The 12,936-nt window shown below is 46.2% G+C and overlaps 1 long non-coding RNA gene across 1 annotated transcript in view; it reads right to left on the reverse strand.

Moving 5' to 3' along the window:
- Window positions 1-12,266, reverse strand: part of LOC311589487 — a 54,554-nt gene extending 42,288 nt beyond the window's left edge. Inside the window, exons 1-2 of the long non-coding RNA XR_014776566.1 lie at window positions 11,786-12,266; window positions 8,473-8,991 (exon numbers count right to left, since the gene is read on the reverse strand). This is a non-coding gene — a long non-coding RNA (uncharacterized lncRNA). The remainder of the gene's footprint in view (window positions 1-8,472; window positions 8,992-11,785) is intronic.
- Between the last annotated feature and the right edge of the window lie 670 nt (window positions 12,267-12,936).

The following is a 12,936-nucleotide window of genomic DNA, read 5'->3' on the forward strand; positions in this document are numbered from 1 at the left end:
TGGGCCAGACAGTTACCACCCCGCTGACCTTAACCCTTAAACATTTCAGGGAAGTCCGGACCATCGCACACAACCAATCTGTGGAGGTCCGTAAGGACCGATGGCAAACGTTCTGTGCCTCCGAATGGCCAACCTTCAATGTTAACTGGCCACCGGAGGGCTCTTTTAACCTGACTCTCATTTTACAGGTTAAGGCAAAGGTGATGGACCCAGGCCCTCATGGCCACCCTGACCAATTCCCATACATCATTACTTGGGAGACTCTGGTCCGCGACCCACCCCCTTGGGTTAAGCCTTTCCTTTCCTCGCCACCTAACCACTCCCTCCACCTTACCAGGGCCCTCAGCCCCCGGCGGGTGCTGCACCTCCCGCCGCTCCGGAGGCACCTCCCCAATCCCAAGCAGCAGCTTCCTCCCCTGTGGCGGGCCGCTTGCGGGAACCGCCGGGAACAAACCCCGGACGCCACCTCCCAGGCTTTTCCCTTGCGAGCAGGCAATGGAGGACAAATTCAATATTGGCCTTTCTCTGCCTCAGACCTCTACAACTGGAAAAATAATAACCCTCCTTTTTCTAAGGATCCCACTAGACTTACTTCCTTGATCGAGTCTATTTTAGTGACTCACCAGCCTACCTGGGACGACTGCCAGCAACTCCTGCAGACGCTCCTGACCACCGAGAAATACCAGCGAGTCATTCAAGAGGCACGGAAAAATGTCCCAGGAGAGAACGGGCGGCCAACCCAGCTGCTCGACGAGATTAATAGCGCTTTTCCCTTAAAACGCCCTAAATGGGACTTCAATACGCAGGAGAATACTGGCTGAGACTCACGGGACCCGCCCTGATCTAACCGACCAGCCCCTCCGGATTGCTGACTGCACCTGGTTTACGGACGGCAGCAGTTTCCTGGAAAATGGAGAACGGCGAGCAGGAGCCGCCGTAACAACCACCAAGGATGTAATTTGGTCCAGCCCTCTCCCTCCGGGGACATCAGCCCAGCGTGCCGAGCTGATAGCTCTGACCAAAGCACTGTAGCTGGCCAGCGGTAAACGCCTCAACGTATACACCGACAGCAGGTATGCCTTTGCCACAGCCCATATCCATGAAAAAATTTACCGGAGGAGGGGCCTACTGACCTCGGAGGGCAAAGAAATTAAAAATAAGACTGAGATACTGGCCCTGCTAAAAGCCCTACACTTGCCCCGTGAACTCAGCATCATACACTGCCCCGGGCACCAGAAAGGAACTTCCCTGGAGGCAGAGGGAAACAGGATTGCCGATAAAGCCGCTCGCTTGGCAGCACTCTCCGGGAAAAGGGCCCTGCTTAAAAAAAGTGCCCCACTCCCATCAGGCCCTATGCAACAAAACCCTCACGATCTATCCCGGCAAATATTGGCTCACCGGGCCTACTGGGACTCAATGGGCCTGCAACTCGGGACTAACCCCCTGTGTGTCAACCACAGTGCTTACCCAAACCAGTGACTTCTGTGTTCTGGTCGAAGTCTGGCCCAGGGTTACCTACCATCACCCTAGTTATATATACTCTCATTATAAAGGAATGACCAGACATCCCAGAGAACCTGTCTCCCTCACCCTAGCCTTGTTGTTAGGCGGTCTCACCGTGGGAGGAATAGCTACAGGAATAGGAACAGGAGCCACCGCCCTAGCTGAAACATACCAGTTCAGACAGCTCCAGCAGGCCATGCACACCAATCTTGTGACATTAAAAGAATCTATATCGGCCCTAGAAAAATCATTAACCTCACTCTCTGAGGTGGTCCTCCAGAACAGGAGAGGACTGGACATTCTGTTCCTTCAAGAAGGTGGACTCTGTGCAGCTCTGAAAGAGGAATGTTGTTTCTATGCGGATCATACTGGGCTAGTCAGAGATAGTATGAGCAAATTAAGAAAAAGACTAAAGCAGAGACAGCGTCTCTTTGAGTCAGGCCAGTCATGGTACGAGAGATGGTTTAATGGGTCCCCCTGGTTTACCACCCTAATCTCCTCCCTGCTGGGACCAATCATTATTATACTCTTGATTCTCCTATTTGGACCCTGCATCCTCAACAGATTGGTCCAATTCATGAAAGATAGGTTATCCATAATCCAAGCGATGGTCCTCACCCAGCAATACCATCGCCTAAAGCAGGAAATGGAAACTGAAATAGAATGAAAGATTCCATTCTAGTTCATAGAAAAAGAGGGGAATGAAAGACCCCACTTCTAAATGTTGTTTAGTCAAGGCTTGCTATTTTGTAAATGATTCTATTTTGTAAGGCTTGTACAATGGTTAAGGGAGGTCACCTGAAAGGCTCAGTCAGACTGAAAAAATACCACCATGTCACAAGGCTCGCAGACGTCACAAGGTTCATGGTCACCCACCATTTCACAAGGTCTACACAAGCGGTTCTGGAAAACTGCCCTGGGGCCAAGTTATTGGAAAAACAGGATGTATGGTCAGTGAATAGGCTAGCCTAACCATTTCCTGATTCCAAAGCCCTAACCAGAGCTAAATCTAGCCACATTAAGTTAGCCAATCAAGACCCTGTAACTATGCTTCTCGCTTCTGTAACCCCCGCTTCCTGCTTCCCACCCTATAAAAGGGTCTCCTCCCCTTCACTCGGCGCGCCAGTCATCCGATAGACTGTGTCGCCCGGGTACCCGTGTAATCAATAAAGCCTCTTGCATTTGCAACCGGACTTTGGTTTCGCTGGTTCTTGGGGAGGGTCTCCCTGACGAAGGACACTCCGTGAGGAGGGTCTTTCACTTCCAGCACCTTCCTAATGTTGTTCTAGTTATCAACACAATGGCCTCTTGCAGGTCAGTTTCAGAAAATCAGAGTTAACTGTCGTCAAAGAATTTCCCAAGGGAAAAGGTCAGAAAAGAGGAGGCAACCTCGGAAGACACTAATGATGGTGAACACTGCATCGGGAGGAAACTGAAGAGCTCGGTTTACAGTTAGGGAGCTGGGGAGCTGGCACTAGGGTACTAATGGACTCAGAAAGGGCTGGGCTGACATGATGAGGAGGGATGTGTCACGGTGCGCCTGACTTAGTGCAGAGGGCTGCCGTACATTGGAAGGAGCTAGGAGAGCAAGGGTTCTAACCTGAGAAGTCTGCAGGTGAACGTTGTTTCTCAGCAAAGCTATACAGGCTAAATCTTTGTCTAAGCCGCATGGCAGTCTGTTTGGTCATTCCTTTATCTGTATATGCAAGCATTCATCCATCTACCATATTTTCATCTGCCCAACTGACATGTATAATATGTCACTTTCCCACTGGCATGAGCTAGCCAGATGGCAAAATGCTTTCCTTTCTGCCAGCATCACTTGTCGGAGCTGGGTGCTGGAGCACTTTCTGCTTTCACACCTGTGCTGGTTTGTGTGGGAAGGAGTGTAAGCTTTGTCACAGGTGAAAGCAATCTTGGCGGGCTTTATCCTTGGACATACCACCAATACTCCCTGAGATTAACCTTGAGATAGACTGAGTGGAGCCATCCTGGGCCTGGAATTCAGGAAGTAGACCCTAGGACTCCACCTGGACTATTGTGTTTTTAATCAACCCTCGATGAGAGGAGGAGACCGGCCACGTGAGAGACAGGCAGGCGGAGAGGAGAGAGGAGGAGCAGGTTCAGACCGGGCTTGAGTGCACGTGGATCAGGAAAAGGATCAATGAACATGCTAGACCAGTGCGCAGGCCAGAGACACGTAGGGACCTGTCCCGTGGAAGGTTCACTCTTTTTTCTTTCTTTCTTTTTCCTCTTATAAATTGTCTCAAATATTTTGAATATGGAACATTTATTAACACAGTAGCTTAAAATCTCTTTATCACATATTTTTTAAAATTTTATTAATTTATTCATATTACATCTCAGGGTAGGGTTATCCCATCCCTTGTATCATCCCATTCCTCCCTCCCTTCCTCCCATTTTCCCCTTACTCCCCTCCCCAATGACTGTGACTGAGGGGGACTTCCTCCCCCTGTATATGTTCATAGGGTGTCAAGTCTCTTCTTGGTAGCCTGCTATCCTTCCTCTGAGTGGTGCCAGGCCTCCCCATGCAGGAGACATGGTCAAATATCGGGCACCAAAGTTCGTGTGAAAGTCAGACCCCACTCTCCACTCCACTGTGGAGAATGTCCTGTCTATTGGCTAGATCTGGGTAGGGGTTTGAAGTTTACCGCATGTATTGTCCTTGGCTGGTGCCATAGTTTGAGCAGAACCCCTGGGCCCAAATCTTTTTTCCCTTTAACCTTTTTTCCCTCTTGTGTAAGCTAGTTGGGTTGTATAATAAAGTTTAATTGTTAAGAAACAGAGGCAACAGGTTTGGATGAAAATGAACCCCCTAGGCCCATAGGGAGTGGAACTATTAGGAAGTGTGGCCTTGTTGGAGTGGGTGTGGCCTTGTTGGAGTGGGTGTGGCCTTGTTGGAGGGCGTCACTGGAGGGAGGGGCTTTCTGGTCTCAGAAGCTCAAGCCAGGCCTAGTGGCTCACTTCTCTCTTCCTGCTGCCCATGAATCCAAATGTAGATCTCTCAGCTCCTTCTCCAGCACCATGTCTGCTTGAGTCCCACCGTGCTCCCTACTATGATGATAATGGACTGAACCTCTGAACTGTAAGCTAGCCCCAACGAAGTGTTTTCCTTTGTAAGAGTTGCCTTGGTCACAGCATCTATTCACAGCAATAAAACCCTGTAGGCTCCTATGTTTGAATGCTTGGTCCCCAGGTGGTGGACCTGTTTGGGAAGGATTAGGAGATGTGGCCTTGTGGGAGGAGGCGTGTCACTGGGAGTGGGCCTTGCTGTTTCAAAAGCTCACACCAGTCTCAATTAGGTTCCTCTGCTCAAACTTGTAGATAAGGATGTAAGCTCTTAGCTACTGCTCAGCACCGTGCCGGCCTGCTGCCATTACGTCATAAACTCTAGTACTCGGCAACTGTGAGCTCCCAGATTAAATATTTTCTTTTGTAGGTTGACTTGATTGTGGTGTTTTGTCATAGAAATAGACTAGCTTGAGAGCAAGATGCTTTTCCTCCTGCCAACATTGCTTGTGTATATGCATGCCCGTCTGCTTCAGTGCTGGAATATTTTCTGCCTTGTCACCTCCAGGATGGACACATGGTGAGCTGCTGCTGCTGCTTCTCCTCCTCTTCCCCCTCCTCCTCTCCATCCTCCTCCTCCTTTTCTTCCTCCTCCTCCTCTTCTTCCTCCTCTTTCAGCACCTGTGTCTTCTCACCAGCTATTTTTGTTCTTGAAACACTAAAATGATATTATGGGATACAGCCCTATCAATCCTAGTCTTGGGGAACTATCTTGAATAATTCATCAGAAACAAACAAACAAACAAACAAACAAAGCACTACTGGCTTATTTTAGTTAGTGTGATGTTTTCAAAGTTCATTTATGTTGTATCTTCATTGTAGAATTTTGTTTTTTTTTTAAATTTTTTAAAAAGATTTATTTATTATTTATACAGCATTCTGCCTGCATGTACACCTACAGGCCAGAAGGGAACACCAGATCTCATTATAGATGGTTGAGATCCACCATGTGGGTGCTAGGAATTGAACTCAGGACCTTTGGAAGAGCAGCCAGTGCTCTTAACCTCTGAGCCATCTCTCCAGCCCCTGGATTTTGTTATTTCTTAACCTCTTTGAGACAGGCCCTTGCTATGCGGCCTAGGTCAACTTTGAATTAAGATCTTTCAGTTTTTTCTTAGTGCTGGAATTGTATGTGTGTACTACTACACCTAGTTTTCTATTTTTTTTAAAAGATTTTATTTATTATAATGTATACAATGTTTTGCCTGCATGTACACCTGCACTCCAGAAGAGGGCACCAGATCATATTATAGATGGTTGTGAGCCACCATGTGGGTGCTAGGAATTGAACTCAGGACCTTTGGAAGAACAGATAGTGCTCTTAACCTCTGAGCCATCTCTCCAGCCCTAGTTTTCTATTTTTAAAGGCTGAATAATAATATTCCATTGTGTACATATTCCACATTTTCATTATTTATTCATTTGCCAATCAACATTGGGGTAGTTTCTCTAGCTTGGTTTTTGTGACTATGTTGTACATGAAAATGCAGATCTCTATTAAGGATGCTGATTTCAATTCTTGTGTGTGTGTGTGTGTGTGTGTGTGTGTATGTGTGTGCGCGCGCTCATGTGAAGGCCAGAGGTCAACATCAGGGTCACCTGGTTCTGCTCACCTTGGTTGTGGACACAGGGTCTCTCTGTTGTCCAGGACTTTACTAATTCCACTAGGCTGGCTTCTGGAGAGCCCTAGGGACCTACATTTCGCCTCCTTCCCAGTGCTGGAGCCTCAAACACAGCCTGGCTTTTATGTGGGCTCTGGGGCTTGAAGCCACTGGCAAGCACTTCATTGGCTGGGCTGTCTCCACAACCCTGACTGCAATCCTTTTACATAAATGCCCAGAATTGTATTTGGTGGATCAATCATATAGTCTTTCTCTTTTTAACTTTTAAAAAACTGCCATGCTGCTGTCTTTATGTACAACTGTACATATGTCCCATCAACAGTGCATGAAGGCTCAGATTGCTCTACATCTCAGCAGCATTTGTTTTTCAGATTTTGGCCACCAATTTCATGATAACTGTGGGGTGTTTATAAACCAATAATTTAAAAATAAATACTAATTATTCCACTTATATGAGGTATGAAAAATAGTCAACATCTTAAGACACCCCTTTGCAAAAGTAGTTGCCAGGGACTGGAGGAAGAAATAAATAGCTAATCAAGGGTGTGTAGTTTCACTTAGGCAAGGTTAGAAAGGTCTAGATGTCTGCCCTTACCACATTATTTCTATAGTCAACCATACTATATTGTAGCCTTGAAGTCTTTTTAAGAGAGGATTTCAGATCAAGTGTTTTGACCACAATAGAATAAGGCTAATAAAGTTTTTTTAAAAAGTAACAGTGAAAAGAATTACATATTTAATTTTATGGAACTGAAAAAAATTATCCATATTAATGAAAAACTGATTACTTGTGGATAAATAGAACACTATTTAGTCATTAAAAAGGATAATTAGACCAGACACGGAGGGCGGTTAGGAAGTGGAAACAGATGGATTTTTGAGAGTTTGAAGTCATCTTCGTCTACGCAGTAAGTTCCAGGCCAGCCAAGTCTACAAAATGAGAACATGCTTCAAAAACAAAATAGGTCATGAAAAAAATACTGACAAGGAAAGAATTCCATAGTGTATTATTGAGGGAAATGCATCCCTCTGTAAAACATAGTGGAGCCATTGTCATTCAAACCTCAGACTAAGTAATTCCATTCCTAGGGAGATGATATTCCACCTCTGTGCAGCTGTTTGCAATAGCACTATTTGTAGCAACCAGAAAAGGAAAATTTTCCAACAGTGGATGAGTAGATCAATACGTTGTAGCATATCTCTATAATGGAATATTGTCTGGCCATAAAAAGATGACCCTCAAAGGAAAGAAGCCAATGCTAGCCTGTCTAGTTCCAGGCTAGGAAATGTCCAGAAGAGGCCAGTCCACAGAGCCAGAGTTGATTGATGGCTCCTGGGAGCTCGGTATGTATGCATTGAGAAGAAGGGAGAGACTGTTGATGCAGTGGACTTTCCTCTGCAGGGTTGAAAATGTCCTAAAGATGAGGCCAGCAAGAGGGCTCAGCAGGTAAGGGCGCTTGTCACCAAATGTGATGGCCTGCGTTGGATCCCTGGAGCCTGCATAGAGGACTTAGAGAAGTGACTCCTGCAAATTGTTCTCCAAGGCACCCATGCATGCCGTGGCACATGCTCCTCATACACACAAACGCAGAGAAAACAAATGTAGAGCTAAAGGGAAATGTCGTAAAGTTAGATAAAATGAATGGAATTGTTATGAGTCTTGTCCAATACAGTGGTTTTTGTTGTTGTTGTTGTTTTGAGATAGGGTCTCTCTGTGTTAGACTTGGCTGTCCTGGACTCGCTCTGTAGACCAGGCTGGCCTCGAACTCACAGAGATCCACCTGCCTCTGCCTCCCAAGTGCTGGGATTAGAGGCTCAATACAGTGGTTTTTAAAAGGAGGATTCAATAGCCAGGCGTGGTGGCACATGCCTTTAATCCCAACACTCTGATGCAGGCGGATCTCTGTGAGTTCGAGGTCAGCCTGGTCTTCAGAGCGAGTCCAGGACAGTCAGGACTACAAGAGAAACCCTGTCTCAAAAAACAAATATATAACTCGAGAGGCAGAGGCAGGCGGATCGCTGTGAGTTCGAGGCCAGGCTGGTCTACAAAGTGAGTCCAGGACAGCCAAGGCTACACAGAGAAACCCTGTCTCGAAAAACCAAAAAAAACAAAAAAACAAAAACAAAAAAACCCAAAAAACCACCAAATATATAAATAATCAAGCAGTAAGGAGACTCATGTGCTTCATGAAGACCGGACAGAAATACCCCACATGCCAGGAAAGGGACTGGGACAAACTGTCTGCACTCCTCTTACCTTCATCACGCTCTCTGCTGTGTCACTCGTGGCCGCAAATACACCACCAGTCTGGTTTGGGACTAGACCAGTAGCTGTGTTACTCACTCACTTTAGAAAACACAAGCGCAGAATATAGCCTGTGAAGTAAGAGGTGCCGACGGGCGCAAAAGAAATCCAAAATGGACGGGACGGAAAGAAAGGAAGCAAAGAGGGGACTGACGTCACAGGGGAGTGTGTGCGGCAGTTCTCTGAGAGCTGATCCTGCCACGTGGAGGCAGCGCAGTAAGTCTTGCCAAATGGAGGCGGCGCGGGCTGGCCACATACCGTCCATGATCAGCCTACGGACACCTGCGTCTTTCTGGGTGGCCACAGTTCTTTCCTTCAAAACCATACAGTTTCAAAAGGATGAATTCAGCGTAAGAGTTAGTGTAGTGGGGTTGGACATAAACATGTGAGGCCGGAGATGAGTGTGGACATGTGTGGAGTGCGGGTTAGGTGTAGCGTTCCGGCCTCCCATGTGAGCCCTCGGTTCCGACCCTAGAATTGAAACAAATGAACAAAACAGACAAAAAAATAAGCACAACAATATTGAAAAAAATAAGAATCTGGGTTAAGTGATCCAGCTTTCCTGGGGTGTCTAGGGGGCGGTGACTCACTTCCTTCTTTGAAAACTCCTTATCTCCTTAAAATAATTTTAGAGTTCCTGTGCCTGGTGGTGTCAAGGGCAGAAACTACCTCTAGGTGGCGACAGGCCCTTGTCTCCAGTTTTGTTTTGTTTGGTTGGTTTTTTTTATTTTTGTTTGTTTGTTTGTTTGTTTTTTGGTTTTTTCATTTTGTTTTTTTGGTTTGGTTTGGTTTGGTTTGGTTTTTCGAGACAGGGTTTCTCTGCGTAGCCTTGGCTGTCCTGCACTCACTTTGTAGACCAGCCTGGCCTCAAACTCACAGCGATCCGCCTGCCTCTGCCTCCTGAGTGCTGGGATTAAAGGCGTGCGCCACCACGCTCCGGCTGGTTGTCTCGGGTCTTAAGGGTTAATCCTAAGTAGCCGTGGGTCGGGTCCCATAGGAAGGCCCCTCGCTTTACACAAAGTGTTTTTTCTGTCCAGAACTCACTCCTCCACCCTCACCGCCTACCTACAGTGCAAACCCTACCAGCCAGCCAAGCTGCCAGGAGGCTCAGGGGTCTCTCTGGGTCTGAGGGGTGACACAGAACACAGAGCTATTTGTTTTTCTTTTCTCCCGCCAGGCCAGTTCCCACGTTTAAACTCTCTATCCAAAGCTTTGGGCTTCCTAACACTTTTTCAAAGGCTCGCTCAGTTCCTGGTGTGTGGCCGCCTTGCCTCCAGGTGGCAGAGCTCCAGACTGCTCTCTCTCAAGCAGCTTGACTTTTTTTTTTTTCTTCTCTCCTCCACTCTCCTCCCTTCCAGGCAGCCAGGAGATCTCACAGCTTTGCTGCCTGCTCCGGGGTTCTCCTCCTAGACTCTAAAAATTGTCCTCCGGCTTCTGAACGTGCTGGAACTTCTGTTTGTATATCTACTTCTATTAATGAAACTCAGAAACTCGAGAGGGGAGCCTGATTTCCCAGGCATCATATGATGGCTGGGCAGGGCCATTCCCCGCCCCACCCCCCAAGACTCTGGCCACAGTTCTGTCCTACTTTTAAATTCTTTAATCGGCACAGCACCCACGTACAGAAAATGAAAATAATTCTCAAAAAAAGTAATTAAAAAAACAAACAAGGTTCGAGGCCAACCTGGGGTATATAATCAAGAGCGGGACGTATTTTTTTTTCCTTTAAACTTACACTTCCTACCAAATCCTCCGTTTTGTTACTAAATTAAAATTAGGAAAATTTAAACTTGCAAAGACTACCAGGCTCTAAGCAAATTTTAAAAAGTTACATGTGTTAAATGTTTTCATAAATGGCCAACACTAAAGGAAATTTTTAAATTTTATTTATTTATTTATTTATTTTTGTCTGTTTGTTTTGTTTTTCGAGAGAGTGTTTCTCTGTGTAACCTTGCCTGTCCTGGACTCGCTTTGTAGACCAGGCTGGCCTCGAACTCACAGCCTCTCCAGTGCTGGGATTAAGGGCATGAGCCACCACGCCCGGCCCAAAAGGAGATTTTTGCTAGGCTTTCAAACTCTTAGTCCATGAATCCCATGAAAAATACTATATATTAATGGATATTATGTATTTCTCTTTACTATAAATGTATATATATGTGTAAACAATATATAGCGATTAGCTTTGTTTATATATACAAAAAGGCACGTGAGCAGCAGGATATGTTCATTTGTTAGATTGCAGTAACCAATTCATTACTCAAAACACTGTTCTATTCCTTAAACTCTTGTAAAATTCTTTGCAGTCTATACTACATATGGTAAAGACACAGGCAGAAGAATCAACACCTCAGGTCTTTGACGTTCTCAGTTGTTTTTCCTTTCTTTGTTTTGCTAAAAATCTTGTTGATCTTTCATGGTGTCCTCTCCACCTCCCTCCATAGGATGCAATGTGGGAGAGGCCAGGCTCTGCTCCCATTGGAACAGCCCTGCTGTGGAGGCAGAGGAGCCGTGTTTCTGTCCTCTCATGCCCTGAGATGTGGGCTACACCAGCTCCCGGAATTCCCTTGTTTAATGCTTTCAGTTAATGTTTACATGTTACTAAAAACCATCCGTATTGCCGTGGATAGCCGTTCGTTGTCTCTCTGTCCATTATTTCACAGTGTGACTGTATTATCACTTATTAGTCTAGTCTCCTGCATAATAGATATATACATGAGCCCAAACCAAGATCCTGGGCCTTTTGGTTTCCGCATTTTATATAGTGGATCTTTTCTTTTGTGGTCCTTTTCTGGCACCCACTTGGTATCTTAGTCTACTTGTGCCTTGGAGGAGCCCTCCTTTAAGGCCTGCACTCAGGATGTAGACACACGAGAATGAGAAATGGACAGCTCTGTGAGTTCAAGGTCCTGATCGACATATAGAGATGCTGTCTCCAAACAAACAAACCACAAGATAGTACACATTAGGAGAAAACAGGATACTTTAAAAACACGTTTTCTAATCCTTCCTCCCTCTAGTCCTCCCCTCTCTTTCCATCTTCCCCGCTTCCTGTTAGTAGTTAGTTTTGTTTTGATCCCAAGTTTGGAATGGGAAACAGACTTGTGAGAGAACAGCTGATATTTATCCACTAGAAGAGGAACTGTCCCTTTTGGGGGCTTGGTCTTTACCAGCTGAAAAACATCCTAGTATCGGCTCTGAGAGGAGATATATATACATGAGCCCAAAACAAGATCCTGGGCCTTTTGGTCTTGGCATCGTTACCTACTGTTTGGTTGTTCGTCGCTCCATGTTGAGACGATCCTAGATGCTTCCAGATGCTCCAGAGAACACTTCGAGGTTCCGGGTTCCGGCTGCTGCTCTGAGTTCTGGCTACTGTGGTTGCAGTCACCTTTGCCGAATTGCTGGTTTGCTGTTTAACGGGTCTGCTGGAATCCTGCCAACCACGCCAGTGGAATCGCTTCCAGGGACTGAGTTTAAGATCTGCTTCTCCTGTTCTCTCCTATCTAGGGTAGGCGGGTCGGAAGGGAGGTGTAAGCACTGAAGAACCCCAAACGAAGTAGGTTTGAAAAAGTTGGAAGCCTACACCTTCCTCTCCCTCCCTCCTTTCTCCTATCACTGCTTTTATAGTTTAAGATGAAGCCCCTGAGGAACAAACCACAAACTAAACATCCACCAACTCAGAAAAGGAACCAGATGTAAAGGGGATTAGAATCTTTGTCCGGTTTTTTTTTGTTGTTGTTCTTGGTTTTGCAGCTCCTGGGGTCTAGGCAAGCGCTTTGCTCCTGAGCTGGCCCCCAGCCTAGTCAGCATATTCCACCAACGTGCACATCACTGGCACCCGACACCAGTTAACAAGCTCACTGACCCTTCGTCGTACTGGAATTTTTGTATGCCCAACTCCCATTTCTTTCTGATTGGGAACAGATGGGCACAGGCATGTTCTTAAGACATTAATAAACATTATAGAAAATAACTTTCTGCCTCCGGGTTTTGCGTCCTATTGGCCATGAGAATAAAGCAGCCACTTGCAGGAAGAGATGGAGGCTAATCTGAAAGTCATGGTACAGCTGTGCAGAGCCCAAGGCTTGTGGCTGAAAACAGCGCTTAGTGGGGACTCACAGGACAAAATGGAGTGGAAGGGTGGAGTGCTGATAGGCCGCCACAGTGCTGACCTGGCAGCAACTCCATGTGCCTTTAGGGTATTTTAATTTGTTAATGTATAAATTTTATTTATTGATTTTTTGGGGGGGTTGGTGGGGTTTTTTGTTTGTTTGTTTGTTTGTTTGCTTGTTTATGCTTCGAGATAAAGTCTCTATCCTGTAGCCTGGACTGGCCGAAACTCCTGGCCTCCTCCAACCTCAGTTCCCTCTCCAGTGCAGAGGTCACATGCTTTGTACCGTCGAATCCCACCACAGT

This window comes from Acomys minous, assembly GCF_964271855.1.
Source record: "Acomys minous genome assembly, chromosome: 18".
NCBI classification, from domain to species: domain Eukaryota; kingdom Metazoa; phylum Chordata; class Mammalia; order Rodentia; family Muridae; genus Acomys; species Acomys minous.